The sequence below is a fragment of the Columba livia genome, chromosome 5 (assembly GCF_036013475.1).
Source record: "Columba livia isolate bColLiv1 breed racing homer chromosome 5, bColLiv1.pat.W.v2, whole genome shotgun sequence".
Lineage (NCBI taxonomy): Eukaryota > Metazoa > Chordata > Aves > Columbiformes > Columbidae > Columba > Columba livia.
The window spans coordinates 37,197,190-37,215,616 of NC_088606.1; positions in this window are offsets into that span (position 1 = coordinate 37,197,190).

Genomic DNA, 18,427 nt, shown 5'->3' on the forward strand with positions numbered 1-18,427 from the left:
AGCTGCAGTAGCAGCCCAAGGACAAGGAATCAGAGATTAATGACAAATACTACTTAGCACAGAGCTGCAAATAAGACCATTTTCATTATAAGGGTAATTTCTTTCCTTTCCTGTATCACTGACAGGTCTTAACAAAAACTGATCTAGCCAAATGTGTTATGTCTCTGTGCTAATTCACATAGCTGATTGCAATCTCGGCAAGAACCTCCTGTCTGCAGCAGCAGTTTGAATGTAACTATTTATCTCCAAGGCATTTTAAGCATGTGTTCAGATAGTGCTATTTCCTATCTTCAGTGTCATCTGATCAGGGTGGCAGACCTCTTTATATGGCTCAGAAACTCCTTTTCAATAATCAGGAGTACAAGGTGCCCGTCTTCACTTCTTCATCTTTGTTTTTTCTCCCTTTGTTCTGATACAGGAATTCCTGATAAAGTTGTCCTTGTTTAATGAAACCCAGGTGCTGACCACAAGGCTGCTGTCTTTTCTGTTTGTAAAGTCAATCAAACGATGTCGAGACAAGAACCAGACTACAGGTCCTCTAAATTTAAGGAGTCAGTGGTATCACTAAAGAGGGTTTTTTTTCCCAAATAATTTGTTCAGAAATAGACATTTGCAAGCAAACTTCCTTCATAAATATATGCTTAACTAAGATTCTTTGTTTGTAAGATATCCTTAACCTGCATCATTTTAAATCAACCTTAAAGAGGAGGGGAAATGGTATCTTTATTGTGCAGAAAGATTATTTTTATATTATTACGATTTTACATTTTCTGACAGTCTATAGATAAAACTTTCATGTATATATTTGTCACTAATTGTTAAATTCAAGTAAAAATCTGCTCTTTTACCAGACTTACCACTACTGAAGCTCTTTTTTCCTTCTTTGCATGTGTGCTTTTTGTCTTCTTTTCTTGTGTCTCACCCTGTCCTTGCGAGTCTGTCATTCTGTACAGTAACACCTGAACCTGAACCTCTGAGCTTCCCTTTGCAGTGCCTTCCCCGACCCATCTGCCAGAGATCAGCCATGGAAGAGCCCATGCTGGCAGCAGCACTGGACTTTGAAGTGATGCAATAGCAAGTTTGCTCAGGTAGACTTTAATTTGTTGTTCTGAGGTTTTTGGTGGATTCAGGTGCTGTCCTGTCATGTTGGTCAGTCATGATGGCTACAGATCCACCTTTTTAAAATAAAAACTTTTATTTCCTCAACCTGAGCATTCATCTAGGTTGCCCCAAGTGCTGTACTGTACTAGGACCCTCCTGCACCAAACCATGCACATCCATTTTGTCTGTGGAGAGAGAGAATTGCCTCTTTGTGTGGGCAGGCTTTCACAACATGGGATTTTTCTTTCCATCACTTGTCACTTTACATTTCTAAGTTTGTCCAAGGTACGTTGCCAGAGATGGGGTAGAGAAATTTTTGTTTTACCTGGCGCTTGATGTCACCTGCCTCAAACTACTTCTTGCAGGTTCGTGGGGAGCACACTCCATCTGATGAGGTTCCCAAACCTGTCATAGTTTATGAATTCCCCACAGAACTTGCCTTCATCCTTTTTGTTTCAGACATTTCACCCATATGAAATGGATGTGCTTTTCTAAAAATATGACCGGGTACATGTTTCCAGATGCACTCCTCTGAAGCAGGAGCTGCCAACAGCCCAGGTTAGCTTGCCTTTCCCCATGGGCTACAAACTGATTTCTGTCTTCCCAAATACTGTAGGTGACCTTTTTCTTGGCTTTGCAGTAACTTAGACATTATCGCAAGGTGCAGGAATTACCAGGTGAGCAGTATTTTTGATAGCCTGGCAATTGGAGGTGCAGTGAGTGCTGCATTTCTGAGTAGACCATACATGACATGTTAATTATGCTGCTGACAGGCTTGGCATTTGGACTGCCTTGGTTTCCCTCCTTGACAGTCTTTAAAGGTCCCAGCTGTCACATCCATGACTGACAGGACTGAAGACAACATATGTCCATGGGCTTCTTGCACTTTTCTCTGGAATTCACTAATGGCAGGGGTGGGAAGCTATCTTCCTGTTGCATTTCTATTGCTTTGGCTCCCTAAGGGGTATTGGAACTTCACACTATCTGTAACATGGTTTTGGCAGGTTTGGTTTTTTTACAGTCAAGGCAACGTGGTTAGACTTGAAGTACCGTATTGTGCTGACCCTGTACCTAAATGCCTTTGAGGAACTGGGCCCTTTTCATGTGTGGAAGGAGTTTTGGTAATAAGCTGTCGCCAGGAGTGCAGTGTCCTGTGCTGATTTAGAGGCACCTCCAGTCTGAAACAGTAGGTCAGTTCCCATCACTGGTCCTTCACCTCTTTCCTTCAGGCCTCCACAGTAGTCTAGACCTGTACTGTCTTCCTCATTTTCAGAGTTTGACACAAACGGTTATCCTCTTGATGTACTTTGGAAATAAGGACCATTTTAAAGCCCTTTCTCTCATTTCTATGTAGTGCTGTGTTATTGATGTAAGAGCTTTCCCCTCGCCTCAGGGGCACATTATTCTGGAGAAGGGAGAGGTAGTTGGAGGTAAGTGCAAAGAAGACACATCCAGCTTTCTGTATGGGTTATTCAGGGAGCCACAGTGTCCCCTCCACGTCAAGGGAGTTCTGTTGAAGGCTTTTACAGGAAGAAGGGGTAGTGCAAGAGACAAGATGGTTAAGCTTATTAGTGGGGAAAAAAGTGCAAAAAGCCAAATAAACATGCACAGAACATAGTTTCCCATATTCAAAAGAGATTCCTCTCACTGTGAATTCCACCCTGAACGGCAGACAGCTGTGTCAAGGATCATCTGCACCAAGCTTAGATGTGAATCCTCTCCTCCCACTTAACCATCATGGTGCTTGTTTCTGTTCTGAATTAGCCAGTGTGATACTACCTGAGGTCTCAGTGGTGTTGGTCACCAGGAAACAGAGCAAACCCATCTTTTATTATTTTTCTTTGCAAGCTATTGGGTAAGTTCAGTTTCAGAGATGGGGGAAGTGCAGAGAACTGGGAAAAAAAAAAAGAGGATAAAAAGAGGATGAAGGCCTTTATTGTAAAATAGAGAAGTCATCTTCAGATAACAAGAAATCATTTCCTTGTACAGGAAAAACTCTAGTTTCAGCTATAGATGATATAAAATATGGCTTCTGTCTTTCTTTGCTTAAAAAATTGAAAGATTGTGCAGTGGTTAAGGAGCAAAAAAGGGAAGACATTGATATATCTCAGCACAAATGTGACAAATCTGGGAAGAAGATACTAGGCAGCTGTCAGAAATGCAGGCTTAAGAGAAAAACTGCCTGTTAAAACTCCCTCCACAAAAAACTGCTGCTCTAAGAGGCTGTTTCACATGGTCGTGTGCTCCGTGGGGATCTGACATGTATCTGTTTCACACTGATTAACAGCAAGTCCTTTCCAATTGATTGTCCTTTGAAAAATGCCAAAAAGTACTTAGCATCAGCTGAGATCTGCCAGTCGCTCTCCCCGTTTTCCTCTGTGGCCTGACTCTGACCAGAACATTCAGTCAAAAATAAAAGCGGAGAGACTGACTGCTGGTGGCAAGTTATGGAAATCAGAGTGGGACCTCCTTTCAATGCACTGTGAGTAAAAAATCACTATCCGCACTTGTCTAGCAAGGGCTATGGCGAGCCCAAATCTATGCTATGTGTATATATTTTTATGTCAGATTTTTGCTATTCAGATAATGATTTCCATATGTTTTAAAAGTGTTACACCCTCTTCTTTCCCCTTCTATTTCTCCTGTGATACATATTGGTAGCAATACTAGATGCAGGTCAGCTGCACATCTTAAAGCACTGTGCTGATGTCTGAAAGACCAGTTCCATTTTACACATATTTTCCCCACACTAGATAAAGAATCAGTACAAGCTGTAAGATTAGAACTTGAGAAATCCTTACAGAGCCCTGGAAAACATCAGACTAGACTGCCTGTCTCTTGACAAATTGGTTATGGGGGAGAAAACTGCCTTCAAGTGCATGTTCTGTGCATGACAGCCATAGGTGACAACTGCCAGATGATGCTGATTGTTAGACCCTCAGAAATACCCAAGTATCTTTTTTTTCCCTCTGCTTTGTAAACGTGCGTTAGGACTCTTAATGCCTCTGGGCTCTGGCCCCATTAGCTCCATGTGACCCCCGTTCTGCTCCACTGCTTTCAAGGTTTCCAGTGTGTAGTGAAATATTGGAGGGTGCTTTTGCTACCTGCAGCGTGGAAGCCCTGCTGCAACTTCGGACAAAGAAATCAGTAGGTGGGGTAAGTACAGGTGGAAGTAAGAGCTAAAGAAGTGAATTAGCTTTGTTTCACTCAATTGGAATAATCACCCATTAAAACCAGAAAGACATGCTGCTAGCCATCGTCCTTTAGCTGGATGTGTTTCACTGCTGGCTGTGGCTAGTCAGTGGGTCGATATCAAAAGCTTATTTCTCATGACAGGCTGCAGTAGGGGATGAGGAAGAGAAATTGCCATAGCTAGAAGGTTTGTACTTGGGTAATCACCCCAGCTGTCTCAGCCTGCCTTGCCCTAACCTTGGAAGGAAAGAAGCTGAGGGAAGCCTGGATGGGTCCTTGTCCTCCCCACTGCCTCTTTTGCTGAGGACCTGCCACTCTAGAAGGTGCATACTGTGCTCTGCAGGAGACACCAGGATGTGAATGTGGCTTATGAGCAAAGCCCAGAAGAACTGAGGACAAGGAGATAAATAAGAAAAATGTTGTGTTGTGGAGGAGGGGGATTTTTGAGATCTACTTTCTAGTCTAACTAGAGCAGAAAGTTATGGACTTAAACGTCAACAAAGGATATTTGGGCTAGTCACAAAGAAAAGTTTCCTTATGGTATGCATTGCTTCATGACATGGATCACATCGCTTCCTCACAAGCACAGTGACTGGCTGCCCAGCTGCAAACCATCTGTGCTGCCTACCGACAAACCTGGAGGTGATAAAAACTGAAGTATTTTAGCTAACTCTGTCTGTGGCTGTTCTGCTCCCATACGCGCTATTGTGCCCTTCAGCCACCCGCTGCCACGACTGACATGCAGCGCTTCTCTCTGAACTGCTTTAATTAATGTGTGCCTGCTTGTGATTTTTATAGCTCTTAAAAACTAGCTGTGAGTGGTATCTTGTATCAGAGAGAGGTTTTATGACTGCTGTGAAGCGTGCCATTGCTACCGCTGAGGAGGTGACCTTGGCACGTGTTCCCTCCCCTTCGCTCCTCGCACTGTGTTAGCACCACACTTTGCTCTTCTGGTCAAATGCTTCTAAAAAGGACGGGAGCCAAATGGGGCTTGTTTTGTTTTGTTTTGTTTTTAATGCAACTTCATAGCTTTCCAAAAATCCCTGCTCCCTTAGGGAAGAAATACAAAAGACAGATTTCCAGACCTAAACAAACTTTCTCTTGCCAAATAAGCACTCCTTTTTTAAGCCTCAGAACTTCATTTAAAGAAGATGATGAAGTCAGTCACCTCACCAGCATTATTTTTCCGTAACTGTGAGGAGGTTTTTGGAGGGAGTGTGGTTTTTTGTTTTGGGGTTGGTTTTTTATGTTTGTTTGGGTGGGGGGTTTACTTGGTTGGTTGGTTGGTTTGTTGTTGTTGTTTGGTGGGTTTTTTTTCCCTCTTGGGAAGTTGGATGGACAAAGAAACAAATTGTACTGGAATCAAGGTGGGAAAATCATGCCAGTAAAAACAGCATGATTTTCTCACTTCTGACTTTACAGGGCTATACTTACATCCCAAACAAAGATGAAGGAGGAAGCCCGGAAAATGCAATCAACTTGAAGGGGATTCCAAAAGCCATGAGGTGCTGTGTTTTAGGCACACACTGCCAAAAAATACCCAAATGATCCACGAGGGCAGCAATGGATGAGGATATAGGAGTTGCTGTGCTGGACTGAAGCAAAAATCTAGTTAGTTCAGGATAATTTCTCTGAACTTAGTGGTCAGACATGAGAGCTTGGTTCTCCCTTAATAGTTTATTTTTCACACTTCATATTTTCAAGGTGAAAGCCAATTGATATTTCTTGTGCTAGTTTGAGGAGAGCTAGAAAGAATTTCTAGCAAGTCTCCTATCACCAAGACATGTGGCAGCACCTGCCATGCTGGGGATGAGCTGTATGGTCAGCAGGATTTAATTTCACCTTCCCCTCTCTAAACACCAGACAGTCTGTAAACTCTCAATGAATCGGCTGTCTGAAAAATGTCAGCTAAAGTGGCTGCACGTGTTCCTACCCACACGAATTCCCAAACTGCATTTAGGGTTTAAAGACAGCGGAGGAAGATACTGATTGATATGACACTGCTTCAGTTTGCGTGGCTGAAAGGCTCCTGCACAGAGGGACTGTTGGTTAGTTAACAGGGCATTGTATCGGGAAGAACTTCACATGGATTGATCTTTGAAGTACTCTGTTCTCTAGCTGGCTCTCCACTTCTTTTAAGGATGGGAAATGCAGGGAGTAATGGTAAATGTAGTAAGGGTGTCTGTGGAATGAAGTGTGTGTGTTTAGGCAGATCCTGTGGTAACCTACACAAACTATTTTGCACATTTTAACAGCAAAGACTTCAATGCTCTAGGTGTGCTTGTTTGATAAGGCAAAAAAGGCTTTTCCTTCATCCTTACTATGTTTGTTGGTGGATTGTGGTGATAGTGACGTGAAAAGATGTAGAGGAACAGCATCAGAGACACCTAATCTGGCTTCCAAATTACAATGTGTGGCAGAAGAATATCTGCTGCCGCGCAGATTTGACATGGAAGGGACAAAGAAGGAATTCAAGTTGCCTTTATTGTCCTTATTGCCTCTGCTGAAGCTGCTTGACCATCAACAGCTGCACTGTGCTAACCAAGCCCTTGTAAGGTAACTTGATGATGAGCCACTGGGGAGAGGGACCATAGTGGCAAGGAGACAAATGAGCAGATATCATCTGTTCAGGCTTGAGGAACACTATGGTTGTGTCTTGAGCAGTGAAGTACTGAAATGCCAATGGTCCTTACTAGCTATGCCTACTAATGCCCACTGAGATGCATCAAGTGACCTATTTTCCAAGCTACCACAGATAGCCTGAAGAGAGCCCTCTAGATGCATACGTCTCTGTCATGAGAGCCAGAAAATCATCTCTGGCTTGCATGCTGTTAATTACTATTTTGATTGGGGGTGGATTTTTGGATGGTCTTTTTTGTTTATCTAACCAAATTTGATCTGATGCTGTCAAAGGGTGTGCGAAAGTCTGTTACGTGGTTATAGCTCATTCCCCTGGCAATGCAATGCTATAGACACCTCGAATCCTGCAGCTGTGTCCATCCTGAGGGAACTGCACTGGTTTAACACTGTCAGTATATTAAAGCAGCATTGTTTATGTACCAACAACTCCTCTGTCCTTAACAGTGAAAACATGCAGTAATAAACCAACATTTTTTTTACTGACAACAGAGAATAAAAGGTGTTAAATCTGTATGTCCCCACCTCAGGCTCCCGGTGAGGTGTATTTATGCGCTGCTGGCAGCCTGGACCCCTGCTGCAACCCAGCAGACTTGTAGAAAGGAGCCTGCTGAGGAACTGGGCACTGAGGTGTGAGGTTGTCACAGCAGTGGGGCCAGCCTGTCTCGGGAGCAAAGGAGGAAGAGCCAGTCCTGGGGAACGGAGCTCCTCCAGTTCTCACTTCAGTCATTGCAGACCTCATGATTTCACCTTTGGCTCCTGACCCTGTTAAATTCACATCAAGAAGACCCAAAACACACAGGACAAATGTAGGAAATATGTCAGTGCTCCTTCAGATAGCTCCTGTGGGCAAGTCTGCTCTTGTCATTTTTATAATCTCAAATACCTAGAAAGGGCTGATGGTGCCCCAGTAGCTGAGCTCAAGTTCAGCAGGTGCAGTGGTGGTAGGGTATTGCACCTCAAGTGCAGCTAGCTGGAAATGGTCTAACAGTGCTGGAAAAAATGGTTCCCAAATGCAGCAAAATAGCTTTAGCGGGAAAGAAAAACCAACCCAACACCGATATAAAAAGAGAGTGAGACTGGGGCTTTTTAAGGAGACCAAGCTTCTGAACAGGATTTCAGAGCTGCAGCTGATTGCTTTTCAGAGAGCAAAGTACTTTCCTTAAGGTGTGTCTATCTGCCCCACTTCTTCATTTCTGACCTCCCTGGCATCCATAATCTACCTTCTGAATCTCACTGTCAAAGCTGTGAACTCCTGATTTCAACAAATCCACAACAAAGCATGACACATGGGCTGAAGTCAAGAAATGACAAAATCAGCTGAGGCACAAAATCAAAAGTACCTGCAAACTCTTCTAAATCTTGATGTGCTGGCTGTAGGACATTTATTGACTTCTGCTCGGTCCAGGGGCAAAAAATGGGCATCTGAGTGAATGTGCAGAGTCTGCCTCAGTTCAGCCCATGGAAGACAGTGCCAAGTCACTGGTTCTAGTGTTTTATTAGTGAAAGAGCTGCATCTGAGCCAAAAATAAATTGCGAGTTTTGTTATTTATACTATAGTGGCTAGTGGTCTAACTATGCATGGAAATTTGTGTGAGCCCCAGTTCATGATGAATGGTCAATGACCTAATGGTCTGATGCCAGCACAAATAATTTCTGCTGCAGATGATTTAAAACAACTTCATTTTTAGCTGGATATGGTGCTAATGGCACCCTAGATAATAGCCAGATCTTCTGTCATCCTTATTCCTCTCCCACAGCACCCCAGATTCAGTAACCCTCAGTTTTGTCCTGCCTCATTTGCAGTATGAGCAATCCACCTTCTGTTTTCCTTCTTCTTCCTTACCATACACCTGATTTCACTCACCCTGGTAATTGTGCTCTTTTCTTTTTCCCGCAGGCTTGTCCCAAAGCATCCAGGGCAGTGCTGAGTGTGCCCATGAGAGGAACAGCCTCCTGGCTTTTCCTTGCGATGCATGGGACACCCAGCCAAGGAATTCCTGGCATTCCACGAAATCACTCCTCTGGTGAGCAGTTTCTTCTTGTGGCTCCCTCTGAGACTCTGGGAAGTTGGACTTTAATTTCCAGATCCATCAGACATTTTTCATTGTGATTCCCAATTGTCAGTCTCAGCTTTACTGGCTCAGACCTTTAATTTCCCACTTCCTCACATCACAGAAGGCTGTCAATCTCTGTTATTTAATGACAAGGCTAGTTTTCTGCTAGTGGGCAGAAAACACTTCTCTTCCTCCACTATTGCACTATTGATTACACTCTCACATTGCTTATTCTTGTGTCTCTGTCCCATTGCCTTGTGCACATACAACCTGCTGAAGAAAACCCACGTGTTTCTGACAGTGTCTCACCTATGCTCTGCAGGGGGATGCACAGGATGGATTTGTCACATATAATTTTGTGTTTCATCACTGTGCGAGCTTGTCACAGATCAGCGAAGGCCACCTCCAGGTTCAGGTGAATGCTAAGGCTGCAAGGGCAGTGGTGAGATTGTGGCCATACAAATCTGTACTCATTTCAGTCATGGGGCAGCCTTTTGATGCTTTCAAATAAGTTTTAGACATAGCTCAAAGCAAGAGGCTTGAGCTCACTTAAACTATCCTTTAAGCTGCTGTGGGGAAAATGGCATTCAGGCCAGGTCCGGAGGAACAAAGTAAGCTGCACAGAAGCTGACACAGCCACACTGGAGAGTGTCACTGGCCGCGTGTAAAGGGTGCCCAACAGCTGCCACCAACCTGCCCGTGCTGTCCCTCTAGCTCCAGCATTCTACCTGGTGAACCATTTGCAGTGAGGTGTGCTCAAGAGACAGGCAGCTGCAGCCAGGGCAATTCTTGGTGCACCATGCAGAGTCCATCTCCTGAAGCGCCACTGGAACAGGCAAAAAACATTTGGGGATGTTTCTGCCAGAGGATCTGGCTGAGAGCTGCTGAGAAGGGATCCTGGCCTAGGCCTGGCTGAGAACTGCTGCCCCTGTCCTTCAGGATGATCCTCTGCCCCATGCTGTGGGGTCAACCTGCTCCACTCTGGGGTTGTGGGCTTCCCCCCCAAGAGGGGCCAGTGCTTGGTGATGATGACAGACTCTCCTGGGCTGCTGCTGGGGGCCTACCTGTGTTAATGAGATAGCCTTCATCTGTACATGGCTGGCAGCACCCTTTCAAATAAATCCTTTTTATTTATTTACACATTTTTAAAGGGAATGTTTGCCTATTTGAGGGCTGATCTCTCTCAGCAAGAAGAGAGACTGAGGAAGAGAGAGTCTGAGACAGAGAAGAGAGTCTGAGGCTGGCCAGGGGCGAAGCCCAGTATTGCAAGTTGGATCTCATGTGTTGTATTGCAGTAATGCACAGTGCTCTGATTCATCACCCCTTTGGATATGTAAAGCACCATGCCTGACAGGGTTCACAATAAACTTGTGTGTGGGATGTGATGACTGGACTAAAATATAGGGATAGGTCTGCCTTGGATGAAACGTAACCCATCCTGGACACAGTTGACTGATCTATTCTTCTCCAGCAAGTTAATGTCCATGGAAAAGGTGCAGAGGGACTCATGGGTGCTGAGACCTCAGGTTTAATCATCTCTCCACATCCCTAACATGGAGGAAAGTTTCACAATTCTACCTTCGTATCTGACCCATGACTCTGTACTGAGTGAAACCGTACCCTCTTCAATCCCGGATCCAAGCTCCTGCAATGCTCCGGTAAATGTATACCTGGCAGGCCCAGCTATAGTGTATTAGTTCCTCTGCAAGAAAAAGAAGAGCTGGCAAAGTAGGGGAGAGCAACTGGTTTTCTGATTTACAGATGTTTCTTTCATAAAGCATCTCAAAAATGACAATTTACAAGGGTAGCTTCTGAGAAACAGAACAAACCTCCTTTCCCATCCACTGGAAATGTCCATTTGTTTCTCCATCTCTTCCCGTGTTTCATTTTATTTATTTATTTTTTTTTCAATTTAGATGCTCTAAGAATGACAAGCACATTTTTCCTTGGAAATACCAGAAAGAATTAATCTCAGGCCAATATCTCAGGAAAATTATTACCTGCAGCATGCTCTGCCTCAGCAGAGAGGTATGAAATGTGGCTCTTCTCCTTGGTACCCCTGCTCAGAGCAGAGTCTGATGACATTGGATCCTTGCTCTTGAACAACAAGCCATCTTAAATCTGGATCTTCCTCTCACTGCAAACACTTGGAAGAGAAAGAAATGCCTGGGAGGTGCCATAAAGCCTAGACGTGGGAACTGGATTTTTAAGTTAGGCCTCAAAGCTGACCTTCTGGGGGTGGTGAGGGTGGCCTCTGGTGTGCCAGAGCTTGGAGGACACAGCTGTCACCACTGAGGTTGAAGTGGCCACCCATCTTTGGACAGAGCAAATCCCAGACACAGTGAGGCTTCTTGTGATGTTTGGAGAGCAGAAGAGAGAAAATAATTTAAAAAAAAATAGATAAAACCTAGTTAAAATCTATTTTATCCTGGATTACCCTGGAGGAGTTGCAGAAGTCCCTGAGGGCTGGAAACCTGCCAAAACAAACTCATCCTTCAGAACTTGGCAAGGACCAAACAGCCCTACGAGACACAGCTGCTCTCCAGGTGAGTTCCTCCCCGCACCTGACGATAAAAGAAACCTGGTGCTTCTTTCTCCCTTTTGCTGTCAGCCTGCTGCCCTCAAGAGCTGCCTCCAGCCCCTGGAGATGTGGCTGCAGGGGCTGCTGCTGCCCAGCTGGGGTGGGAATGTGGTGTCTGAGAGCTCGGTGTGTGTTTGAGGTGCTGTGATGGTGGGGCCTGAACTTGCTGGAGCTGTGACAGAGTCTGAGTGGCTGCTTGGAGCAGGAGGGAGCCAGGTGATGCAGCACAAAAGGCCGGTATTGTGCTGATGCACAGTGGCCTAATCATCTGCAGGTTGAGATGGCACCCACCTGTACATAGGGCTTTAAAATGTGGGGCTATCAATATGGTTATTTTTGTCTATATAGAATCTACTGCACTAAAATAACCTGTAAGTGTTCTTCGGTATGCCATTAAGCAATATGATTAATTCACCTCCTCTCTGTGGAGAAAAGTATGTTGCAGCAGAGGTGTTTGTAGAGGAATTGCATGCACAGGCAGTTGTGTATTTGCTAGAGATGGCATATTTCTTTGATCTTGCTGTGACCTGCAAACAGTAGTGGTCAGGCTTGTGACAGCTCTTAGCTCCAGTGGGAGATATTTTCCTTGTCTTCAGCCAGCACCAGAGAAAGTAGCGTCTGCTGCAAACTTGGGTTAGGCTTGAAAGTAAGCTAAGCATGTGAAACTCATGTGCACACATGTGTAATACATGCAGGCAGTGATACAGCTTGGCACCTGGAAAAGCTGCAGCAGTGTACTGAGCATCTCTGCAGCCATACAATAGTTCAGATGAAGGAGTACCGCTTCCACTCACAGTAGCTTAAGCAGTTTCTCCTATTTCTCACTCCTTTTTCTGGCTGCTGTGTTCCTGCAGTGACAGCTCTTCACTGCCAAGGCTTACATTCAGTTATTGAAGACAATTATGAGCAAAAATGAGGGGTCATTTTTTAAATAGTGAAATTTCTTACTTCATAATTCCTATCTCCTATGTAAAACTGTTGAAGGTCATTTTGTTCAGCACTTCTAAAGCATTCACCTTCAGCAGAGAAAAAAATGTTTGTCTTAAAGTGTGAATATTTAAAGAATATGAATCTGACCTTCCCTATTACTATGACAAAGTAATTTCTATTACATACCTTTATGATACAGTGCGCATTATAAAAATGGCTTCCTAGTGGTGAGGCACCTTGCCTTTCAAGGGGAGATAAAAAGCCTGATACTCCTCTGTTTGGAGAAGGCTGGCTGAGAGGGCAAAAATCATGGAAGCAGTGGATAGGGTGGATGGAGAATTGACAAGCACTGAATCCCACTGCTTGAGGACTGGGGACACTTGGAGCATGTAGGAGGTTCTTCGATAACACATAAGAGATAACGTGTTGTTGTACAGCACGTAGTGAAGTGCTGGACCTTGCTGTCACAGGAGGTGGTAGAAGTGGATGCTATTAAGAGATTAAGAAGGCAATTGTCTAAATGTATAGGCTCTATTCCCATAAACAGATCCTATAGGGAATAGCAGGACGGTACCCTCCAGCATCCTGTACAAGATCTCTGGAGAATGTGAGGGGCCATGTTTATGAGCTTTCCCTAGACAGCATCTCTTGCAGATGGTGCTGGAGACAGGGTAATAAATCATTGGTTTCACTCAGCAAAGCATAGCTTATGTTCTTGCTAACTATGTCCCAAATGCTACATTTTCTAGCAATACTTTGGGCTGTCTTGTGATAACAGCCCCAGTGTCAGGAGTGTTTATGGTGGGGCTGTCAGCTCAAGCACCAGCACTGCAGGACTTGGGAGGAGAACTCTGCCCTAAGGCTTGTACCTCCAAATCTCCTTTCATTTTGTGGGACCTGATCTGCAGATCAGGGAGCCCAATGTGTGTGCTACAGGACTTGAAGGGAGGACTTGGAACAGGCTTGGAAGCAGAGAGATACCAAACAGGGATGATATGAACTCAGTTTCCTAAAGAAAATACTCTCAAATATCTCCTTCAGCTGGAACTAAGTGCTCCCAGCACCTTGCAGCATCAATCTGGTCAGGCAGCTGCCAAGAAGGCTACGTGTACCTGTATCGAGATCCCAGCTGCCTTCAGGAAGGCAGTTCCTACCAGCTTTTCTCTCCACCGCAACTGTTGTTGCGCTTTTGTGCTTCATTAATTTTGGGTTGCGATATGGTGCAGGTCAGCCTGGCTTTCTCATACTCCTGCGCTGCCTTGGTGCTTAACCGCAGTGCAGGAGAGAAACACTGAATGCTCATACTGAAACCCTGACAAAATGAATGAGACAGGCTGAGTGAGGAGGGGTTGGTATGTCACACATGGGCTGCTGACCTGTCCCACCACCAGCAGAGGCAGACGGGCTGGAGCTGTGCGTGGAGCTGGTGTGATCACCAAGTCTTGCCAGGCAGAACTGTCACTGTTGAGGGTTTCTCTTCCAAAACAACTGGACCTGCATGATCCCAGCAAAAGGGGTTTCCATGCTGGATGACTTTATAAAGTCAGGAGAGGACAGAAGCTCCGTTTCTGCAAGAGCTTCAAAATAAGTTAGTGGTGCATTTGTGGAAGCTTAGCAATACCTGGATTGTTTTTTAAAGCAATCACCATGGAAAGAGGTGCTGCCAGACTCAGTCTGTGTACCTCATTCTTAAATCAGAAGTGGTGTTGTATCAATGGAGTTGTCTGTGAGTTGCCCCATGGAGTGCCCTGGAGTCTTCCAGACTGATGTAACTGCTTGCTGGCCTGCTGCAGGTCATCGGTTTTTATTGGTTGCAGTTCCACCGGGGCTAACATTTCAATAAATACTCTTGCCATCCTTGAAGCCCCATTCTCCCACCTCCCCAGGAGTAAAGATGTTCCAATATAATGTAGAAAGAAAAGGCAGAAACTGATCAATTTTTAGCATCGTGTTGATCTGCCTGGATCTTGCTCCTGACATCACAGGGATGCCTGATGTCCTCTGGACGCCAACATCTTCCCTGGCTTTTTTATACTCTCCACTTGCCTCCTGGAGACAGAGCTCCATCCCAGCCGGCAGGGATTAGGGGATCAGCAGGGACATGGCAAGTGCCTCTGGAGTTGACAGATCCGTGGCTCCTATTTCTGGGCTCCCCTCAGCCTGGAGTTTCTCACGCTTAGGGCCAGGGCTGGAATGCTTTGGAAAGTTTTTCAGTAATTGTCTAGGCTATTTTGAGTGATAGAGCTTCAAAAATAAATTCCTTGCTGTGACTTTTAGGGAAGTTAAGCATTTTTCATTGAGTTCAGCTCGAACCCAGTCTGCTGTGCAGGGTGCAAACCGCTTTTATGGGATGTGTGAGAAACTGAGTAGGATATTTTTCACAGGTTATTTCCCAGATTGTTGTGTTTGCTCAGGGAATTTCTCTGTAGTGGAAGACAGGAGTTTTATCATTTTGCCAGATGAGTATTTCAAGCTGCTTCTGCTTTGCAGCCAAGAGAACTGTTATGAGCACTAACCTGGTAGATACATTGAGCTGTAAAAGCTTTGAATTTCTATGAGGATTAAATTGCAGTTCAGGTCACAGTCGGCACTGTGCTGGGCTGCCAATAAAGGAGAGCAAATTGTCGTCAGATCGTAATAAAAAGATTTTATTGTTAATTAATTCTGAGCACCAGAAAAAGTACGATGTGATTTACCATAAAGGTGGGAAATAAATCCCTGTCCTAGAAAAGATGCAGCAAGGAAGAGAAGCAAAGGATTTGGGGTGAGAAAAGGAAATAAGTGGTAGAAGGGAGAGCAAAAATTTGTATCAGGCTCATAAAGTAAATCAGGTTGATTATAAATGGATCTTCTAATTAATACATTGTACTAATATGTAATTATTACTACTTAAATATTTATCCTGTTTCTACGCTTTTAAAAGATTGCACGATGGGTGCATGAATCCGGAGCATTTTTTGGTGCTTGTTGATAGCTCCTGCCTGGTTCTTCTGTAACTCGGCTCCTCATTAAGGCTGCACCAAGTCTTGTGGTGGCAGACAGGTGGGTCACCTGGCTCAGAGAGGGTTAATGGGACCATCTCACAGGGGAAGAAGGGGGTGCCCTAAATCCTGCTAACCACCTCTGAAGATTTTCCTGGCTCCTCCATGCTGTTAGAAGAGATTAATCTTGCTCCTCTTTGCCTTTCAGCAGATGTTTTTCTCTTTGTACTTGAAGAGCATAAGTGCAACATGGAACTGTTCATTACAGCTGATTGGGAATTCTTCTCCCTGCTCTCATTTTCATTAAGAAACATGTGTGTGAAAATAAGGTTAAGGTTACAGTGACCTTAAATAGCACTTAAGACAATGTTTATCTGTACAATTTTAAGCAACTTATATCCTAATTTCCAGTTAACTATATGCTGTTTGTCTTTACTTGGCCCTGAGTTACTCCCCTCCACCACCTCACTGTTCACACCCTGGGCAGAAACAATGAACCAGAAGGTATTTCTGTTCTGGTCAACATATATGCCTCCCTAGGCAGCTTATCTTCTGTTAAATGCAGAAATAATTGTCATCTGCCTTCTGTGCCTATTCTGATTGGGCATCAGGATAAGTCAAGGATGGAGCTGCTCCAAGGGACGTGATTTGTTTGTTTGGGCTTTTTATGGTGCCCATGGCCATGCTGTTGGTGGCAAAGGGCTGGAGATTGGTTGAGCAGCACCCAGCTCTAGGCAGGGCATGATCAGGATGAGCTGTTGAACTTCTGGCACGCCTTGTAGTTCCCCAGTGGTGACTGAGGCCCAGGATGTGGAGGGTGATACATGGCCTGAGGTACAGCAACATGGATTTTCAGAAACCTGCACACATACGCACACCCTCTGACCAGCATGGGAAAGCTTTTTCAGAAAAGAAGATAATTTCAGGCAGTTTAGAAATATGACAAATGTAGATAAGTGATGCAGAGATTTTATTTATTTTCAACAACCACTCGGTGGAGGGTGGTGGCACACACTTTGCCATCTTGGGATTATGGTACGGATAAACATGTCTCAGAGGGTTACAGGGGTATGATTTGAATCTGGATTAAGAGCATAGTGAGATGCTCTGGTCGTCAGAGGCCTTTCTTTTCCATTATGTGGAAGAGACTTCAGTTCTCTCTGCCCATTGTGACAAACATTCCTCCTTTGTTTTCCTGAAGTTTTCCTGAATTGAAACCAGGGATGAGTTCTGGGTCCTCTCCCTTCAATAGGTAAACTGCTTTCACCCACTCCTATCCACCTACTCCTGACCTGGCAGCAAATCGTTGACCCTGCTTGGGAAAAGACCAGGAGCTTCATCGGGGAGGGTGAGCGTTCAGCCCAAGGGTGGGACAGAGGAGGAGGAAGGAGCCACTTGGTGGCAGCAAGTTCAGAGAAAACCACCCTGAGATGTCTCACCTGCTTCCCTAAGACACCCTGCTCTGGTCCTGAAGAAGGAGCTCTCTGAGGAGTTGTCTCTTGTGAAAAAACCCTGCACTGAGGCTGCTCTCCTCTTGCATAACTCAGCTAGGAGCCACGACAGAGGCTTAGCTAAGAAAAGCACCAGAACTGCCTCAGCTGTGTGTGTGGATGGGCTTTGGAGTGAGAATTAAAAGGAGGAACTCCTGCAGCTGGAGGGCTATAAGGAGCTAAGTCGTGTTTATGTCCTTGTCACTTGTGGCTTTAAAATACATGACTTTCTGGATCTTCAGTCCATAGCACATGCAGTGAGCAGGCAGGAGGCCAGCTGGGTGCACAGGACTTTCACGCAAGGTAGAGCTCAGCTCCTGGCCAACTATGGGCAAGCAGAACTGCCTTTCCCTAAGCAAATCCTGTTATCCCAACAGGACAATATGCCACTTCTTTTTCTCTCTGGAGCATGACCTACTCCAGCCCCTGAACCCTAATACTAATTTTCTGTTTTCTGACCTGCTGGCAGTGCTTTGGGAGTTACAGGATGTGATGGGGCAGAATAGCAAAGAGAGGAGGGCTCAGCGGTGTGCTTCACAGGCATGAGAAAGTGCTGCTGAGAGCTCAAGAGCTTCCACTCCAGGAGCATGAGCTCATCAATGACTGGGAGCACCCACCAGCACATGGTCAGCTTTCAGGTTTGTGTGTAAAGTGCTTCCAGAGACAGAGGGCCAGCTGGGTGCAGGCAGCTGCGTACTGAACCCTGCCCTGCCTGGCTCCCTGCGCACAGACACAGAGGTTAAGTGCTGACACAGCCGGAGCTCTCTGCTGACGTGTTCCCATGGGCAGTGACTGCAGCTCCGAAAAAGAGTGGGCCCAAGTTACTCTGGTCCCTTGCTCACCTGGCAGTGCTTTGTACCTGCTTAGCACAGGGGTCCATGGCTGCTCCAGGCAGGGGGGCACCTGGGGCCAACCCTAAGAGTGGGAGCCTGTGCTGTAGTATGGACAAGGTGCTGGGATTTGTTGATGTTTGATGGCAAATGTCAGGCTGCACTTGCAAAAGTGAAGTGGTAATGCTGTGAAAATACAGGGCTACTCCAGGCCTTGTCCTTCATAGAGAATAAAGAGTGAGGTGTCTTTGTTCAAAAGGTGATGTCTGCTCTGGAAAGAGAAGGTTGCTCACATGATGTCAGGAAAAACTGAAGAGTCAAGGAGCTGGGTTTCTGCTCAGCAGAAAAGGGGAAAAGCTGGGCTGACCTTACAGAGGACTTTTCAACTGCTAGAGGCTTGGTGGAGGCTGAGGTACCTGTGGGGATCACCATCAGAATGATTTGAAATGGTGAAATGTGGTGTGGGGAGGCAATGGAGGGCTAACAGGGAAGGCGATGGAAGAAAATGAATGGCTGCGGTAGAAGGCGGAAGCAACATGCTTGAAAAGGCAGGAGAAGTTGGCCTACTTAGTTCAAGTGTTGATGCAAAGGGTTTTCTAATGGTTCATACACGTTTCTCCATCAGTGT